This window comes from Nicotiana tabacum, chromosome 9, assembly GCF_000715075.1.
Source record: "Nicotiana tabacum cultivar K326 chromosome 9, ASM71507v2, whole genome shotgun sequence".
NCBI classification, from domain to species: Eukaryota; Viridiplantae; Streptophyta; class Magnoliopsida; order Solanales; family Solanaceae; genus Nicotiana; species Nicotiana tabacum.
The window spans coordinates 122,074,788-122,091,975 of record NC_134088.1 but is presented as its reverse complement, the minus strand read 5'-3'; the positions used below and the strand labels follow the sequence as shown (position 1 = coordinate 122,091,975).

At 38.1% G+C, this 17,188-nt stretch overlaps 1 non-coding gene across 1 annotated transcript; it reads left to right on the top strand.

The window, feature by feature from the left end:
* The first annotated feature begins 3,695 nt into the window (after positions 1–3,695).
* LOC142164403 (small nucleolar RNA R71) lies at positions 3,696–3,802 on the top strand. Its single transcript, XR_012695174.1, has one exon. It is a non-coding gene; the product is annotated as a small nucleolar RNA R71 (small nucleolar RNA).
* Positions 3,803–17,188: the final 13,386 nt, after the last annotated feature.

Sequence of the window (17,188 nt, the reverse complement as noted above, 5' to 3'; positions counted from 1 at the left end):
CTAGTTCTGGTGTTTTCGCACCTGCGGTGAGGAGTCCGCAGGTGTGGCCTCGCAGAAGCGAGAAAGTCGAGAGTTGGCCTGGGGTCACAGGTGCAAGGAAGTTCTGCATTTGTGATGCCCGCAAATGCGCAAGATGCGCAGAAGCGGAAGGGATGTCCGCAGGCGCGAGCGCATAGGTGCGGCCCTTTCATCGCAGGTGCGAAGGCAGAGGGGGAAAGTGAGTTTTGCAGATGTGCACGTTTTCCGCACAAGAGCACCCGTAGGTGCGAGCCCAGGTTCCGCAGGTGCAGAAATACTTGGGTAGTGATTAAAACCGAAGGGTTTCGCATTTTTTTTTTATCATTTTTGGCTTTGCAAACTCGGGTTAGGGCGATTTTTGAGAGCATTTTTGAGGCATTTCCTGAGGTAAGTTCCTTGTGCTTATTTTTTATCAATAATCTTGCCTTGCCATGTATTTTCCCACCTAGTTAATATGTATTTAAGGTGGAAATTGGAAGTTAGAGGCTAGGGATTTAGAAGTTTAAATTGTGAATTGGAGGACCATTTGGTGTCAGATTTTAGTAAATTTGATATGGACTCGTGAGTGAATGACCTTTCTAATTTCGTAAATTTTTTCGGGTTTCGAGACGTGGGCCCGGGGGGCGGGTTTGAGCCAATTTCGGATTTTGGCCTAATTTTTGTAGCTTTTCTTGTGTGATTCATTCCATTAGCGCGTATTGATGGTATTGTACTGTTTTGAATAGATTCAGGACATTTGGAGTCGGATACTCGTGGCAAAAATATGATATCAGGTTGATTTGAGCGGTTCGAGGTAAGTGGCTTGCCTAACCCTGTGTTGGAGACTTTTCCCCTTAGGATATCTTGATATTATTTGGTGTGTGGGCACTGTGTACGTGAGGTGACGAGTACGTACATGGGCTGTTATTGCAAAAATCCTATTTATCCTTTTTAAATCATAAATTGTCTCTCTTATTAAATTGTACTAATATGTTTAATTGTTTAGTTTAGACTAGAAAGGCATGCTTACGTGTTTTAACTGCCTATTTGACATTTTGTACGCCATGCTTAGTTAAATCCCTATTTTTCTTATCTGTGTTCAGTATAAACTGTATAACTCGATGCCATACATGCCATTTCATCTTGCGTTGCATATTTAAATTGGGACTACGGACGTATTACGGGAGATCCCCCTGTCTTGCATATTTACTTTGGGACTACAGACGTATTTCGGGAGATCCCCCAGCACTGCATATTTACTTTGGGACTACGGACGTATTCTGGGAGATCCCCCAGCACTGCATATTTACTTTGGGACTACAGACGTATTCCGGGAGATCCCCCAGCACTGCATATTTACTTTGGGACTACGGACGTATTGCGGGAGATCCCCCTGTACTGCATATTCATTCGAAACTACGGGACGGTATCCCGGGAGATTTTCCCACTGTGTTTACCTCGTTTTGAGCCGAGGGCTCCCTTAACTGTTAAATTTTCGAGAATTTCTTTAACTATATTACCGTAAATTTTACTTATATCTTTTACTGTTTAATTTATTATATTTACTCCGATAGGGCCTTGACCTGACCTCGTCACTACTCGACCGAGGTTAGGCTTGGCACTTACTAGGTACCATTATGGTGTACTCATGCCCTTCCTGCACATGTTTTTGTGTGCAGATCCAGGTACGAGCTATCAGCCTTGGGGTTAGTGCGTGCTGCTGATTCTAGGAGACTCCAAGGTACTTCTGCTTGCGTCCGCAGATATTCAGAGTCCCTTTCTACTTCCTCGCCTAGAGACTTTCTTTATTATCTTCAGACTTTTGTATAGAGCTACATAGATTATAGCAGCTTGTGACTTAGTGATATTCCGGGTCTTGGGAAACTATTTTGTATATGCCGAGTGGTGCTACTCTTGGCTATTTATAATATGTTTTTTATCTTTAAAATGTTGTGTTTTATTTATATTTTTTGCAATATTAGGCTTACCTAGTCGTAAAGACTAGGTGCCATCACGACACCTTACAGAGGGATAATTTGGGTCGTGACAACAAGAATGGTCTTCTCAAAGTTATGGGAATCTCCTCGTCAACCCTGCAGTCCAGAATGACAAAATCTACTGGAAACACAAACTTTCCAACCTGCACTAGTACATCATCAAAGATACCTGATGGCCTCTTCACTGTCTGATCGGCTAGCTGTAGTAACATGGATGTGGGTTTTTCTCTTCCAATGCCTAACCTTTTGTAGATAGCCAGGGGCATCAAGTTTATATATTCCACCAAATCACACAATGCTTTAGCAAAAGCATAGCTGCCGATTATGCATGGGATTGTGAAACTCCCTGGGTCTGACAACTTCTCAGCTATGGGTCTCGTCACGACAACACTACATGTCTGGGTTAGTGTAACAATGGACAAGTCTTGAAAGTCGAACTTGCGAGACATTAAATCCTTCATCATTTTGGCATACCCAGGCATCTCCCTCAAGGCGTCAATCACTGGAATGTTCACCTGGATGTTTTTCAACATCTCCATGAATTTCTTATACTTCTCATCCTTCTGATATTTGGCTAATCTCTGTGGGAATGGTGCTGGAGGTCTCTTCCTTCCTGTGATTTGAGTTTTATCATGCTCAAGCAGTACTTCTTCTGTCATTTCTTGTGCTACCTCAGTCTCCTTCGCAACCTCTTTTTGTTTGCTTCTGCTCTCTTATGAATGTTGTATCGGCACCTCAGTTTACCTTGTTGAATCATCTACCAGAATGGGTACTGGCACAAGGGTTTCAGTTCGTCGGCTTTCGCGAGCAATTTCTTGCTCTAGATCTAGGTCTCTACCATTTCTTAGACGCAGTGCCATAAGTTGTTTCAGGCCCTACGCTTTTAGATTGACTTGTGTGTCTGCAGGTAACGTCCCTTGGGGGCAATTATTCAGAGCCATTGATATCTGTCCTAATTGAATCTCAATGCCTTTTATCATTGATTCGTGTGCGTCCACTCTCTCTTGCATTTTTCCATTGGACCCAATCAGTTGTTGCAACATTCCTTTAATTTTCGATAACCCATGATCTTGTCTCACTATTTGTTGTTGTTGTTGAGGCTGTTGATAAACTAGTTGCTGATTTTGCTGGTTTTATCCCTATTGCCTTTGTTATGGCACAACTTGAACCTGTGGTCGCATAGCTCTAGGATTGCTCCTATTATTGTATTGCTGTTGTACTGGTCTATATTGTTTATTCTGTTGCCCCCAATTCTGACCACCTTGCCTCTGTCCTCCATAGTTGGCCACATAGTTCATATCTTCCTGATAATGTTGGTTGTCAGTTTCCGCACTCCAAGAGCATACATATGGTTGGTTAATGCATGGTGTACATAAGCCCCCATTAGTTGCATCAACTATGTGTACCTGCTGCTTCTGGCCTGATTCATCGATCTTTTTGGTGAGGATACTCATTTGCATCATCAGAGTGGCCATATTTTCGGCTATGGAGTTGTTTGGGTCCAAAGCCACTGAGTGAACGATATGCGTGATCATGGAGTCTCTTGTCATCCATCCTGAGTTTTGAGCCATTTTATCAAGTAGGATCTTGCATTCTCTGAATGATTTGCTAAATAATTCTCCACCTGCTGAAGCATCAACATTGGCCTTTAAGTTGTCTGCCAATCCCATGTAAAACCTCTGCCCCAACATCTGATCTGGAATGCCATGATGTGGAAACTTTACCAACATACCCTTGAACCTCTCCCATGTTTCTTGTAGTATTTCTGTTGGTTTCTGCCTGAAGCTCAATATCTCATCAATTTGTTTGGCAGTCTTATTGGGTGGGTAGAACTTGTTCAAAAATTGCTTTACTAATTCCTCCCAAGTAGTGATGGAGTTTATGGGGAGTGAATTAAGCCAAGTCTGAGCCTCTCCCGTCACCGAGAATGGAAACAATAACAACTTTATTGCTTTCGGTGTCACATTAGGTTGCCTTTGCGTGACACATATCGACAGGAAATTTTTCAGATGCTGTTGTGGTTCTTCAATGTAAGACCCTGAGAACAGTCCCTTGTCCTGCAACAAATTTAGTATGTTGTTTGTGATTTGAAATGATTCCGCTTGTATCTGAGGGACTGCAATTGTGGTTGCCAGATTTTTGGTGGTGGGTTGTGCCCAATCATACAATGCTGCTTCTGGCACAAAAGGCACCACACCTTGATTGTTCGGGCCATTTGCATTGTTTCTATTGTTTGGATTTTCTATTCTGTCATCCATGTCTGGTTCGATTTGTTCTGTTGAGTTCTGTTGCTGTTTGCCCTTCTTGTTTGCACGATTCAGTGCCTTGAAAACTTTCTCACAATCTGAAAATGCTTTAAATAATTCACTAGTTCTTGAGGAGTTTCTAGGCATGCACCTGTAACACCCAAGACTACAAACGTTAGAATTTCAATGTATTTAGTTTAAAATTAAGAAAATTGAATACTCTAAAAATTCTAGCACTTATTGTAGCTGCAATTAATAACACCATTAATTCCCCGGCAACGGCGCCAAAATTTGATCACGCCCAATTATGCCTTATAAAAAAGGACTAAGTGGTCGTTGTAAATATATTCCGGTTAACAAGTCCGGAGTCGAATCCCACATGGAATTAACTTATTAAGCACAGCTACTAGACTCAACCAAATTCACGCAATCAATATTCAAAAATATGTAAATAACAAATTAGATGTTTACTAACTAAATATCACGTAATGAAAATGCAATAATTAATAACTAACTACGAACATGTTGTAGAAAAGAATTGGAATGGTCTAAGGTTCTGATTTCCCCTATTGTCGGAATCCTTTCCGCTACGTTTCCTATAAATTTTCCTAAGTTTTCTCTACCGATCATGAGCTCTCTGAGTGTTGTAATTCTCTCCCGAGTAACTACCACAATTTACTAGACATATTCTTCCAAATTACACTAGCTGGCACTAAGTTACGGATCACTCGGATCACACCAAGGTTTCGTTATTCCTAATCCCACCTTTAAACCCTTCGTATTGATCCCTCATATACGTTAGGAGTGATGTTGTTCAATAACTACCTAAATACGAACTCTCTTCCGAGTAATACACACTAAATAGGCACAGTCGATTGAGAGCTCTTCAACCAACCACAATATAAATGTAGTTGAACAAATAGAGAAAAACTATGGCAAATCTATATTAACGTAACAGGAAAATCATCCTCCAATAGGTTCCATAAAAACCTTAGATTAGAAGCTTAGCTACTCCTACTCATAGTAACAATATCCCAAGTATTTTGCATAAATAAATTACAAAGTAAAGATGAAGGAATGTAGAAATCGATGATTCTATCCCCCAACGGGTGTTCCACGAGCTATTCTTGCCTCCGGTTGCAAAACATCTTCAAAAGTGGTATTTAGTGTCTATTTATATGTGTAGGAAAAGACCTAAACGATATAGCCCAAGTCCTAGTCAAACAAGGAGATGAAATAAGCCTTTAAAACTCGGATTAGGCTCGCCTCAGACCGTACCTCGCGAGGTAAAACGCGAAGTGCATCTCGCCCCAGACCGTGCGGCACCAGGCATTCAGCGCGCTCATCCTCGCCTTACCCCTCACGTCGCCTGCTCCCACGCGAGCGCCATAGCTCGCTTCGCCAGCTTCTTCATTTTTTCGCTGCTCACTTCTTTCTTTCTTTTTTTCCAACTGTTTTTTAGCACACTTTATACTTAAAATCTTCCTTTTGCTCGAATTTCATCTTCAATATACCTACACATAAAATAGACTCCATTACGCGCAAATAAAGTATAGTTTGGCATTGAAGCACCTAAAATATAAGGTGAATAATGTACTAAAATATGAAATTATAGCCGAACATCAATTTACCTGAATGTTTTTTTGTCTTTCTTTTTTCGTCCCCCGGCTAAAGAAGACTCTTCTCTTAGGCCCCATATCTTCTTATATATTTATTTTAGCCCTAGAAATAATACAGACCAACGTATATCAAAGTATTCTCCAGAGTAAAAATAATGAGTAGTCGTATACTTTTTATTATATGATGCCTACTTATATATTAGTCATAAAAAATATAAAATACAAAAGTGTAAGTTATTGAAAATAAAATAAATAATACTCCAATAAAGAGATAATTTCACTTTTAGCCGGTCGGCTGAAACTTTTGACAAACTCTAGCCCACAAATCAATTATGCAATTTGAAGTCAAAAATTAATTATAATAGCTAGCCAAAAATCTTAAAGGTAGGCACACCTTTTTCCTTTTACAGCTTTTGTGTGTACCATCACAAGCCTTTCGTACCTCTTGTGCACTGCCTTAGCATTAAGCTCATCGACCGAGCCTCTGTCGCCGCTGACGGTACCACTGTCCTCAGCACATCATATAGCACACTTGCAATTTGATAGATCTTAGCCATCTCTTCTCTAATAAAGCAACCAATTATGATAGAAGGTTAGAATAGAAGGTTAGGTTATGTTTTTTGTATTCTTAGATTGCTAAATTTACAAGGTTATGACCCTTGATAAGAAACCGACTACCTTAACCTTCTACCCTAACTTCTGCTCTTTGTTTATCAAACACGTAAATTCTACAACTGATTCACCCTAACAACAAAAATCTTATGGAAACAAGAATGGCAAACAAAATTGACTTTACCCTGTTGGTTGCCATGAAGTTATCAATGGACTAGCATCACAAAATTGAGGTATAAAGTAATACTTGCATTAATTGAGGGGTCGTTTGGTAGGATATATAAGAATGGTATTGAATAGGATGTATGGTAATGTTGAGATTAGTAATATTGTGATTAGTTATGATGATTTTTTATCGATTGTTTGGTTTGGTGTATTAAACAAAACACACATTACATGATTTTTTTTTTAAAACTTGTTAATATTCTCCAAAAACGTTGGAAAGGATTTCGAAAAGGTTTTGAAATGGCAGTTCTATCTTTATGTATGCTTATTCATGTATTAAAAGTCATGGTATTGCTAATATCATGGTTTGCTATGTATAAGAATAGTACTAAATAAGGTGTATAACTAATACAATGTATTAGTAATACATAGGTTGAAAAACACTACCAAACACGGGATTAATTATCACGACCCAAAATCCCACCCAGGTATCGTGATAGCACCTAGTCTCTAAGACTAGGTAAGCTGATTTCAATTACATCTTGAAGCCATTTTTTAAATATAAACCAACAACGGAAATAATTACAATATACAACCTCCCAAGACTGTAATACTGAGTCACGAACTCTAACTGAATACATGGATTGATCACGAGGACCGAATATACAATACTGCTTGATTAAAAATTAACAGTACAATGAAATGAAAAGACTCTAAGGGACTGCGACGACCAAGCAACTCTACCTTAAATCCTTACGATCCCGCTTTAACTCTGCTCAAGCCCGATATCTCCAATACCTGGCTCTGTACAAAAATATACAGAAGTGTAGTATGAGTACACCACGGTCGGTACCCAGTAAGTATCACGACTAACCTCAGTGGAGTTGAGACGAGGTACAGTCAAGACACTCACTAGTCTAATAACCTGTGCAATATAATATACAAAATAATAGGAAACAAATAACAATAAGGCCAACATAAAACAACCAGTGATATGCACAGTAAGACAATAAAATCAACATTAATATCGCTCAACAATTGATAAATACAATTACACTCAATTAAATCAAGTTCTTCAATTAAATATCTTTCGCATATAATTCTTAAGAATAAAACTCTTTTTCAAATATAATTTCCTCAAATAAAAATCTTTCGAATATAAAATACTTTCACTAAATCTCTTCAAATATAATTTCCTCAAATAAATATCTTTCAAATACAATTCTTCCATATAATTCTTTTTGAATAAATATCCTTCCAAATAAATATTTTGAATATAATTCTTTCAATTAAAAAGTCACCATGTGACACCTCGTTTCATAATCATAAAAATATGGGTCTCAGCCTATTTTCATATTTTTCAAAAACACGTGTCGGCCCATTTTCATATTTTCACGGCACTTCGTTTCCATAATTAAATCATCATATTTCCCCGGCACCTCGTGCCCACTTTTCATATCACAGCTGCACGGACAGTTCACGTGCCAATATTATTATCATTTAATTACAACACCTCGTGCCCACAATTCATATCACAACTGCATGGACAATTCACGTGCCAATATCTTCATTATTTACTCACGGCACCTCGTGCCCACATTTCATTTTATAATCCTTTTGGCAATAGCCACAGGCTCTCAATTTCAATATAAATCAGATTGTTATCAATTTACCAACAACAAGACAAATTGCACAAGGTATAAAATAAATACAAGAAAATCACAACATCACATGAAAATCACCAACACCACAACTCCACATCATAACATATTGTCCCTCACAATAGCCACCCTTATCTCTCCTATAGCCGCCCTTATCACTCCTATAATAGCCACCCTTATCCCTCCGCCCTGACAATATCAATAGCCACCCTTATCGCTCCTATTGTCACCCTTATCCCTCCTATAATAGTCACCCTTATCCCTCCGCTTGACAATATCAATAGCCACCCTTATCGCTCCTATTGCCACCCTTATCTCTCCTATAGCCACCCTTATCGCTCTGCCCAAACAATACTCCAACAAACACAACGATAATGAAATGCCACCCTTATACCCATATAATATCAACAGTGGAATGACACCCTTATCTCCTCAAATTAACAACTCACACAACACAACAATTTAGACGAGAAATTATTATGGCAACATAACAAAAATCAATTCACATCACAATTTGCCCAATGGCTACAGTCAAATTCCAAAGATTCAACCAAATCAACTAATTTCACAACAAATAGTTGAAGGCTCCATACAATGTGTATAACACCACAAAAATAATCAACAGAGATAGAAATTATTCAGCATAAGCAAAGCCTTCAGTAATCCAAATTTAGGTAATTATGTTAGCACATATTCTTAAACTTGCTTAATTAATTATTTGCATAGGAAAAATTCATAAATGAAAATTAAATTCCAAGAATATCAATCATCAAACTCACGGAATTCACATAGATATACAAGTAATAATTACATCAAATTGTCATATAAAAACAAATTCAATAAATGTGATTTGAGGCATGGCAACTAGATAATTAAATATATGCCAACAATTATTCAATTTACTAAACAATATTTCCAAAACTTTAAACCAATAAAGTTTGCACATATAAGCCTGAGTACGTACTCGTCACCTCGCGTACACGGCTTTTCACATTTTACAAATAGCACATAAGACTCGATGCCTAAGGGGTAATCCCCCCACTCGAGGTTAAGCAAGATACTTACTTTTTTGAAGTTAGGCCGATATTCCAAAATAGCCTTCTTGATTGAATTGACCTCTGGACAGCTCAAATCTAAAATTCGCCCCTTAATAATACTACGATGGTCCACCACACTAAAAAAATTTCAATCTACAATAATGCAACACAATCGCACCAATATTAGTAAACAGATTTTCAAATTTTTGGTCATTTAGGCATTTTATCAAACACCTAGAGTACATAGCATTTTACTACCTCTAGTAATGGTATTTCTTCATCCAACAATCCCTCCCTCCCACAAACAAGAGATAATAAACCATCCTTTGTCTACAAACAACCTACTTTAGCACCATTAAAATCATCAATGAACTCGCATCCACCCAATTATTGCTAATTAATTCATTACAAAATCTCTACAACATCCAATAATCTAGTTTATGTATTTTTGGCTTCCAAGCACCATCCATTAAGTGTTAATACTTATTTCTTGCTCACATACTCATAATAAATCCATACATGTAAGTCTAAGAGTGAAGGATTATATTTTTGGAAGAAATCTTGCAAAAATCCTCCTTTGAGTTCTTGAAGAAATTTCTTGAAGATCTAAGTATTTTATGTGTAAATTTCATCAATACTAGTATAGGAATGATGGAAATTCATACCAAGATAATGGGGATTGCTTATCTTGAAGAAGAGAGAAGTTGGTGGTCTTGAGTGAGTGGAGAAGAGCTCCGAAATTCGTCCAAATAAAGTGGGGAAAATGAACCCCGAAATTGTATCTATAGGCCCAGAATTTTGGGTTTCGGATGCTGCCCCGGATGCTATGGCAGCACTTCACTGCCAGTCCTTCACTCGGATGCTGCCCCGGATATTTCGCATCCGCAGTCTCCTCTGCCAGCCTTTGGTAATTTGGTTATAACTTCTTGTAGGAATGTCCGATTGACGAACGGTTTAAAGAGTTAGAAACTAGACTCGAAGATCTTTCATTTGATAGGTGTTACATCACAAAACGCCTTATATATATGTAAATACTCTCGTCCTAAGTTAGGTCTTGTGCCGAAACATAACAAATCGATCCTGAATGACCTCAAATTTTGCACACAAGTCGTAAATGACATAACGAAGCTATTCAAATTTCCGGAATCGAAGTCCAAGTCCTATACATCAAGGTAAACTCCCGGTCGACATTTTTCTTAAAAACTTTTATTTTTAACTTTCGCCAAAATACGTCAAATTGTCCCACATACTTCCAAATCCAAATCTGGACATACGCCTAAGTCCGAAATCACCATACGAAACTATTGACATTATAAAAATCCAATTACGGAGTCGTTTTCTCAAAAGTCAAACTCCGATCAACTCTTTTCAACTTAAGGCTTCCAACATGGAATATATTCTTCCGAACTAATCCCGAAACACCTAAAAATAAAAATCGATGATTCACACACGTCATAATACGTCATATGAAGCTATTCAAGACTTCAAATAGTTGGAAGGAGCATAAATGTTCAAAACAATAAGTCGGGTCATTACATTCTCCACCTCTTAAACAAATGTTCGTCCTCGAACGTGCTAAGACTTATTGTGAGGTTACCAAATTGATGATTTTAATTTTACACATATACTCACGGTTGATTTCACGTTACCGCATTCGACATAAGCCCGACAACACCATCTCAATTTAGATTATTCCTTTTATCCATATTTGTAAACTTGAAGACCAAATCTCTTACACTCCAAACATTTTCTAAAAGTCCGATTTTCACATCAACGCACGGTATTAGTCTCGACTGGCTATAGCTACTCGTGCCTATGCACACATCGACTTTCTTAATAGCGCTTAACTACTTTAAAATTTTTCAGGGTGTTATATTCTCCCCCACTTAGGATCATCCGTCCTCAAATGAGAAGTAGAGTCCGCCCTCAAACACATAACATAACTTATCTCTTCTTTCGCACTTCTCAATCTCCCAAATTTTTCTAACTCCCAAATTTTTCAGAAATTTCGGCATAGTCTCCTCTGTAATTAGGCCTATCCACCTGCCAGAGTAACACCAAAACAACTCCTAACAACACATCCACAATCCAACAAAGCACTACAATTTATATATTAATAACACTAATCTCAATATTATAAGCACTGCATTATCATAATGATATCTGAGCATGAAACACATCATATGTATGCCAATAACCACATCTCTGGTCTTAATAGTTATTCATAATTGATTACAACATCGCCAATTAACCTCATGTTAACAAAAATATTGTTTCAAACCTCCACTTTACTAACAACGAGACACGAGGCATGAAGACCTCATAATTATTTATCCGAATTAACGAGTCACATTTTACGCCACCTGGGCACTCACCTCGTAGGCTAAAACTCAATAATTTCAACACTAATTTGGCAAATTATGCACAGAGAATTTCATACAAGAATTTTCAAATAATCCAACAGGCATGACTCCCTATAAGTATTATAGTACAAATTTAATTTCACAAAGGGAGAATTTAAACTCATAAATTTTTCACCACAATGACCTCGTCCTTATATAACTTCCACCGCGGCTTGTAGCCCAGTTTAAATATTTTACATTATATAAAAATACGAGGATCTTGTCCTCAACTTCGAATCGCAACTATTTTGCACATTGTGCCAATTGAAATATTTTCATTCCCGTTCTTTCTCCCTTTTTTTTAAAGAAATTCCGTGAAACAATTTCACAACAGAAAAATGAACCCCCATACAGGTAGGGCATATAATTCACAAATTTTAATCAAACTATCCCGAATATATTTCAAAACCCATTGTAGTGAGCAACAGAAAGTCACTTTTGGACTTTTAGCCCTCAATAGTGAACAAAATAAAATGCTAGACACAGACTAACACCATCAAATCTCCCAACATGGATAAACACGTGAGTGGTGTACAAAATCACTAACTCACCATACATGGAGCATGATAGGAGGTTTCACCTCGATAATTGGAATTGAATCGAACTAAGAACAATGCTCCTCTATTATGAATTAAATCATACCTGTAACGACACCATCTGGTGTAGCGGCCTCAATCATACCATATAAATTATATCAATGGGCCGGGCCTCCACCTATTGGACGCCCTCTACCCGCCTGTCCTCCACCCCTAACTGACTATGCACGTGGGTTAGTAACTGCATTGGGGCCCACAACCTGAGTGTTCTGATGAAATCCGCCTCTCCCAAATCCGGGACAATCTCTCATGATATACCTAGTATTACCACACTGATAACAACCCCTCTACGGGTTCAGCTGCTCATACTGGGCTGTGCCAGATAACTGCAATAACCATTATAGGAACCCTGTGTCGGTGGTGCATTAAAAGAACTTACTGGAGCACCCCGAGTATTCCAAAATATTTTCCATGACCCTGCTGATACTGAAATGTAGAATTATTAAAGATGTGGGAATACCGCAAGTCCCAGCATCATCCCATACAAATCTCACCTCTTAATCATATACAAGTTTCAGAGAACCTTTCAATACCACATAAATACTTCTCAGGCCAAAACTGATATAACACATGACCCCGCAATCTGATTGTTGATAGTGGACTCCCCTCACTTGGCGCGAAGCCATAGGACATATTCCGATGATCCACAATACTAACCTTCATCGCTCATAGGACACCGGTCATAAGACACCTCAAGCCATTTATTTGGTGCATGTCATCCTCGTGACAGTTAAACTCTCTTTCTACAGTGCCTTGGTTGCTAGTATGTACCCTTCGCTAAATAGAAATCCCATACGAACTAAATATTCTCTAATACCACCAACTATCTTCATATCTACATCCACCTCATGACCCTACCACGATTGTGACGATTAGGCAATTAATTAAACCTTCTTAAGATCATACTTATCAACCAGATGTCAGAACCCGTTGCACCCCCATGTGCATAACTGAATGATCTCTCAATACTTCCGCATCCTTGATATGGATTACACATGGTAACAATGGTTGAGCAACCCTGGCTTCCTTATAACCCCTCTATAGTATCACGAACCGTTAGCGCATTGTTAATACTGAGTGCGCAATTTCATACATGAGTGGATGCAAAAGAACATAAAATATATGCTTCAAGCTGAAAATAAATGCCGCACGATAAGGAATAAAAGAAGTGGAAATTTTCCTACTAGCTCTATAGACTCTCGAAGATAAGTACATACGTCTCCGTATCGATCCGCAAGACTCTATTAAACTCGTTCATGACTCGTAGAACCTATGAACCTAGAGCTCTGATATCAACTTGTCATGACACAAAAATTCCACCACAGGGCGTCATGATGGCACCTAGTCTCTAAGACTAGTTAAGCTAATTTCAATTACATTTTGAAGCCATTTTTAATATAAACCAACAGCGGAAATAATTACAATATACAACCTCCCAAGGCTGGTAGTACTGAGTCACGAACTCTAACTGAATACATGGAATAATCACGAGGATCGAATATACAATATTGCTTAATTAAAAATTAACTGTACAATGAAATGAAAAGACTCCAAGGGACTGGGACGACCAAGCAGCTCTACCTTGAATCCTTACGATCCCGCTTTAACTCTGCTTAAGTACGATATCTCCAATACTTGGCTCTGCACAAAAATGTACAGAAGTGTAGTATGAGTACACCACGGTCGGTACCCAGTAAGTATCAAGACTAACCTTAGTGGAGTAGAGACGAGGTGCAGTCAAGACACTCACTAGTCTAATAACCTGTGCAATATAATATACAAAATAATAGGAAACAAATAACAATAAGGGCAACATAAAACAACTAGTGATATGCACAGTAAGACAATAAAATCACCATTAATATCGCTCAACAATTGATAAATACAATTACACTCAGTTAAATCAAGTTCTTCAATTAAATAACTTTCGCATATAATTCTTACGAATAAAATGCTTTTTCTAATATAATTTCCTCAAATAAACATCTTTCGAATATAAAGTTCTTTCACTAAATCTCTTCAAATATAATTTCCTCAAATAAATATCTTTCAAATACAATCTTCCATATAATTCTTTTTGAATAAATATCTTTCCAAATAAATATTTTGAATATAATTCTTTCAATTAAAAAGTCACCATGTGACACCTCGTTTCATAATCATAAAAATGCGGGTCTTGGCCCATTTTCATATTTTTCGTAAATACGGGTCTCATCCCATTTTCATATTTTCACGGCACTTCATGACCATAATTAAATCATCATATTTCCCCGGCACCTCGTGCCCACTTTTCATATCAAAGTTGCACGGATAATTCACATGCCAATATTATTATCATTTAATCACAGCACCTCGTGCCCACATTATATCACAACTGCACGGATAAATCACGTGCCAATATCTTCATTATTTACTCACGGCACCTCATTCCCACATTTCATTTTATAATCCTTCTGGCAATAGCCACGGGCTCTCAATTTCAACATAAATCAAATTGTTATCAACTTACCAACAATAAGAAAAATTGCACAAGGTATAAAATAAACACAAGAAAATCATAACATCCCATGAAAATCACCAACACCACAACTCCACATAATTATATATCATCCCTGACAATAGCCACCCCTATCTCTCCTATAGCCGCCCTTATCACTCCTATAATAGCTACCCTTATCCCTCCGCCCTGACAATATCAATAGCCACCCTTATCGCTCCTATTGCCACCCTTATAACTCCTACAATAGCCACCCTTATCCCTCCGCCCTGACAATATCAATAGCCATCATTATCGCTCGCTCTTATTGCCACCCTTATCTCTCAAATTAACTACTCACACAACACAACAATTTATACGAGAAACTATCACGGCAACATAACAAAAATCAATTCACATCACAATTTGTCATGACACAAATTAACCCTCCATAAGGTGTCGTGATGGCACCTAGTCTTTACGACTAGGTAAGCCTAATATTACGAAAAATGTAAAGAAAACACAACATTTTTAACATAAATAGCATATTGTGAATGACCAAAAGTAGTACCACTCGGCATATAAAAAATAATTTTCCAAGACCCGGAATATCACTAAGTCACAAGTTGCTATAATCTATGTAACTCTATACAAAAGTCTGAAGATAATAAGGAAAATCTCTAAGCGAGGGAGTAGAAGGGGACTCCGAGGATCTGTGGACGCAAGCAGAAGTACCTTGATGTCTCCTAGAATCAGCAGCACGCACTAACCCCGTGGCTGATAGCTCGCACCTGGATCTGCACACGAAAACATGTGCAGGAAAGGGCATGAGTACACCACAGTGGTACCTAGTAAGTGCCAAGCCTAACCTCGGTCGAGTAGTGACGAGGTCAGGTCAAGGCCCTACCGGAGTAAATATAGTAAATTAAACAGTAAAATATATAAGTAAAATTTAAGGTAACATAGTTAAAGAAATTCTCGAAAATTTGACATTTAAGGGAGCTCTCGGCTCAGAACAAGGTAAACATAATGGGGAATCTCCCGGGATACCGTCCCGTAGTTCCGAATGAATATGCAGTACAAGGGGATCTCCCGGAAAATGTCCGTAGTCCCAAAGTAAATATGCAGTGCTGGGAGATCTCCCGGAATACATTTGTAGTCCCAAAATAAATATGCAAGACAGGGGGATCTCCTAGAATAAGTCTGTAGTCCCAATTTAAATATGCAAGACAAGGGGATCTCCCGGAATACGTCCGTAGTCCCAATTTAAATATGCAACGCAAGATGACATGACAGGTATGTCATCGACTTATGCAATTTACACTGAACACAGAGGAAAGTAGGGATTTGACTAAGCATGGCGCACAGAATGTCAAATAGGAAGTTAAAACACGTAAGCATGCTTCTCTAATCTAAGCTAAACAATTAAACGTATTAGTGCAATTTAATAAGGGAAAACAGTTTATGATTTAGAAAGGAAAAACAAGATTTTTGCAATAATAGCCCATGTACGTACTCGTCACCTCACGTACACGGCGCCCACACATCAATTAATATCAAATATCCTAAGGGGGAAGTCCCCAACACAAGGTTAGGGAAGCCACTTACCTCGAACCGCTCAAATCAACTCGATATCACGTTCTTGCCATGAATATCCAACTATAAATGGCCCGAATCTATTCAAATTAATTGCATAATATAAATATAACTACAAGTAACTAATTTAACTAATTAATTCGAAACTAATGCGTGAAATTAGGAAACGCCCAAAACGTCTCCCCAGGCCCACGTCTCGGAATCGGGTAAAAATTACAAATTATGAACACCCATTCACTCAAGAGTTCACTCGAACAAAAATCATCTAAATCCGACGTCAAATTCCCATGCAAATCTCATATTTTCAATTGGGGAACCTTTTGCCCCATTTCCAAACTTCTACCCTCAAATTCCTTAATTAGACGAGGAAAACAATAATAGATTAATGTATTATGATCAAAATAGAGTTAGAATTAGTTACCCAATATTTCTCCTTCAAAATCTCTTGAGAAATCGTCTCCCACCGAGCTCTAAATGTAAGGAAGGCTCAGGAAAGATTAGAGCAGTCCGGAGGTCAATTCAAGCAAGAAGGCGATTTTGGAATATCAGTCTAACTTCAAAAAGGTAAGTGTCTTGCCTAACCTTGAGTGGGGGAATTACCCCTTAGGAATCGAGTCTTATGTGCCATTTGTGAAATGTGAAAAGCCGTGTATGCGAGGTGACGAGTACGTACTCGGGCTTATATGTGTAAATTTTATTGAGTTAGAGTCTTGGACATATTGTATATTAAATTGGATAATTGTTGGCATTTATTTAGTCATCTATTTGCCATGCTTCAATTTGC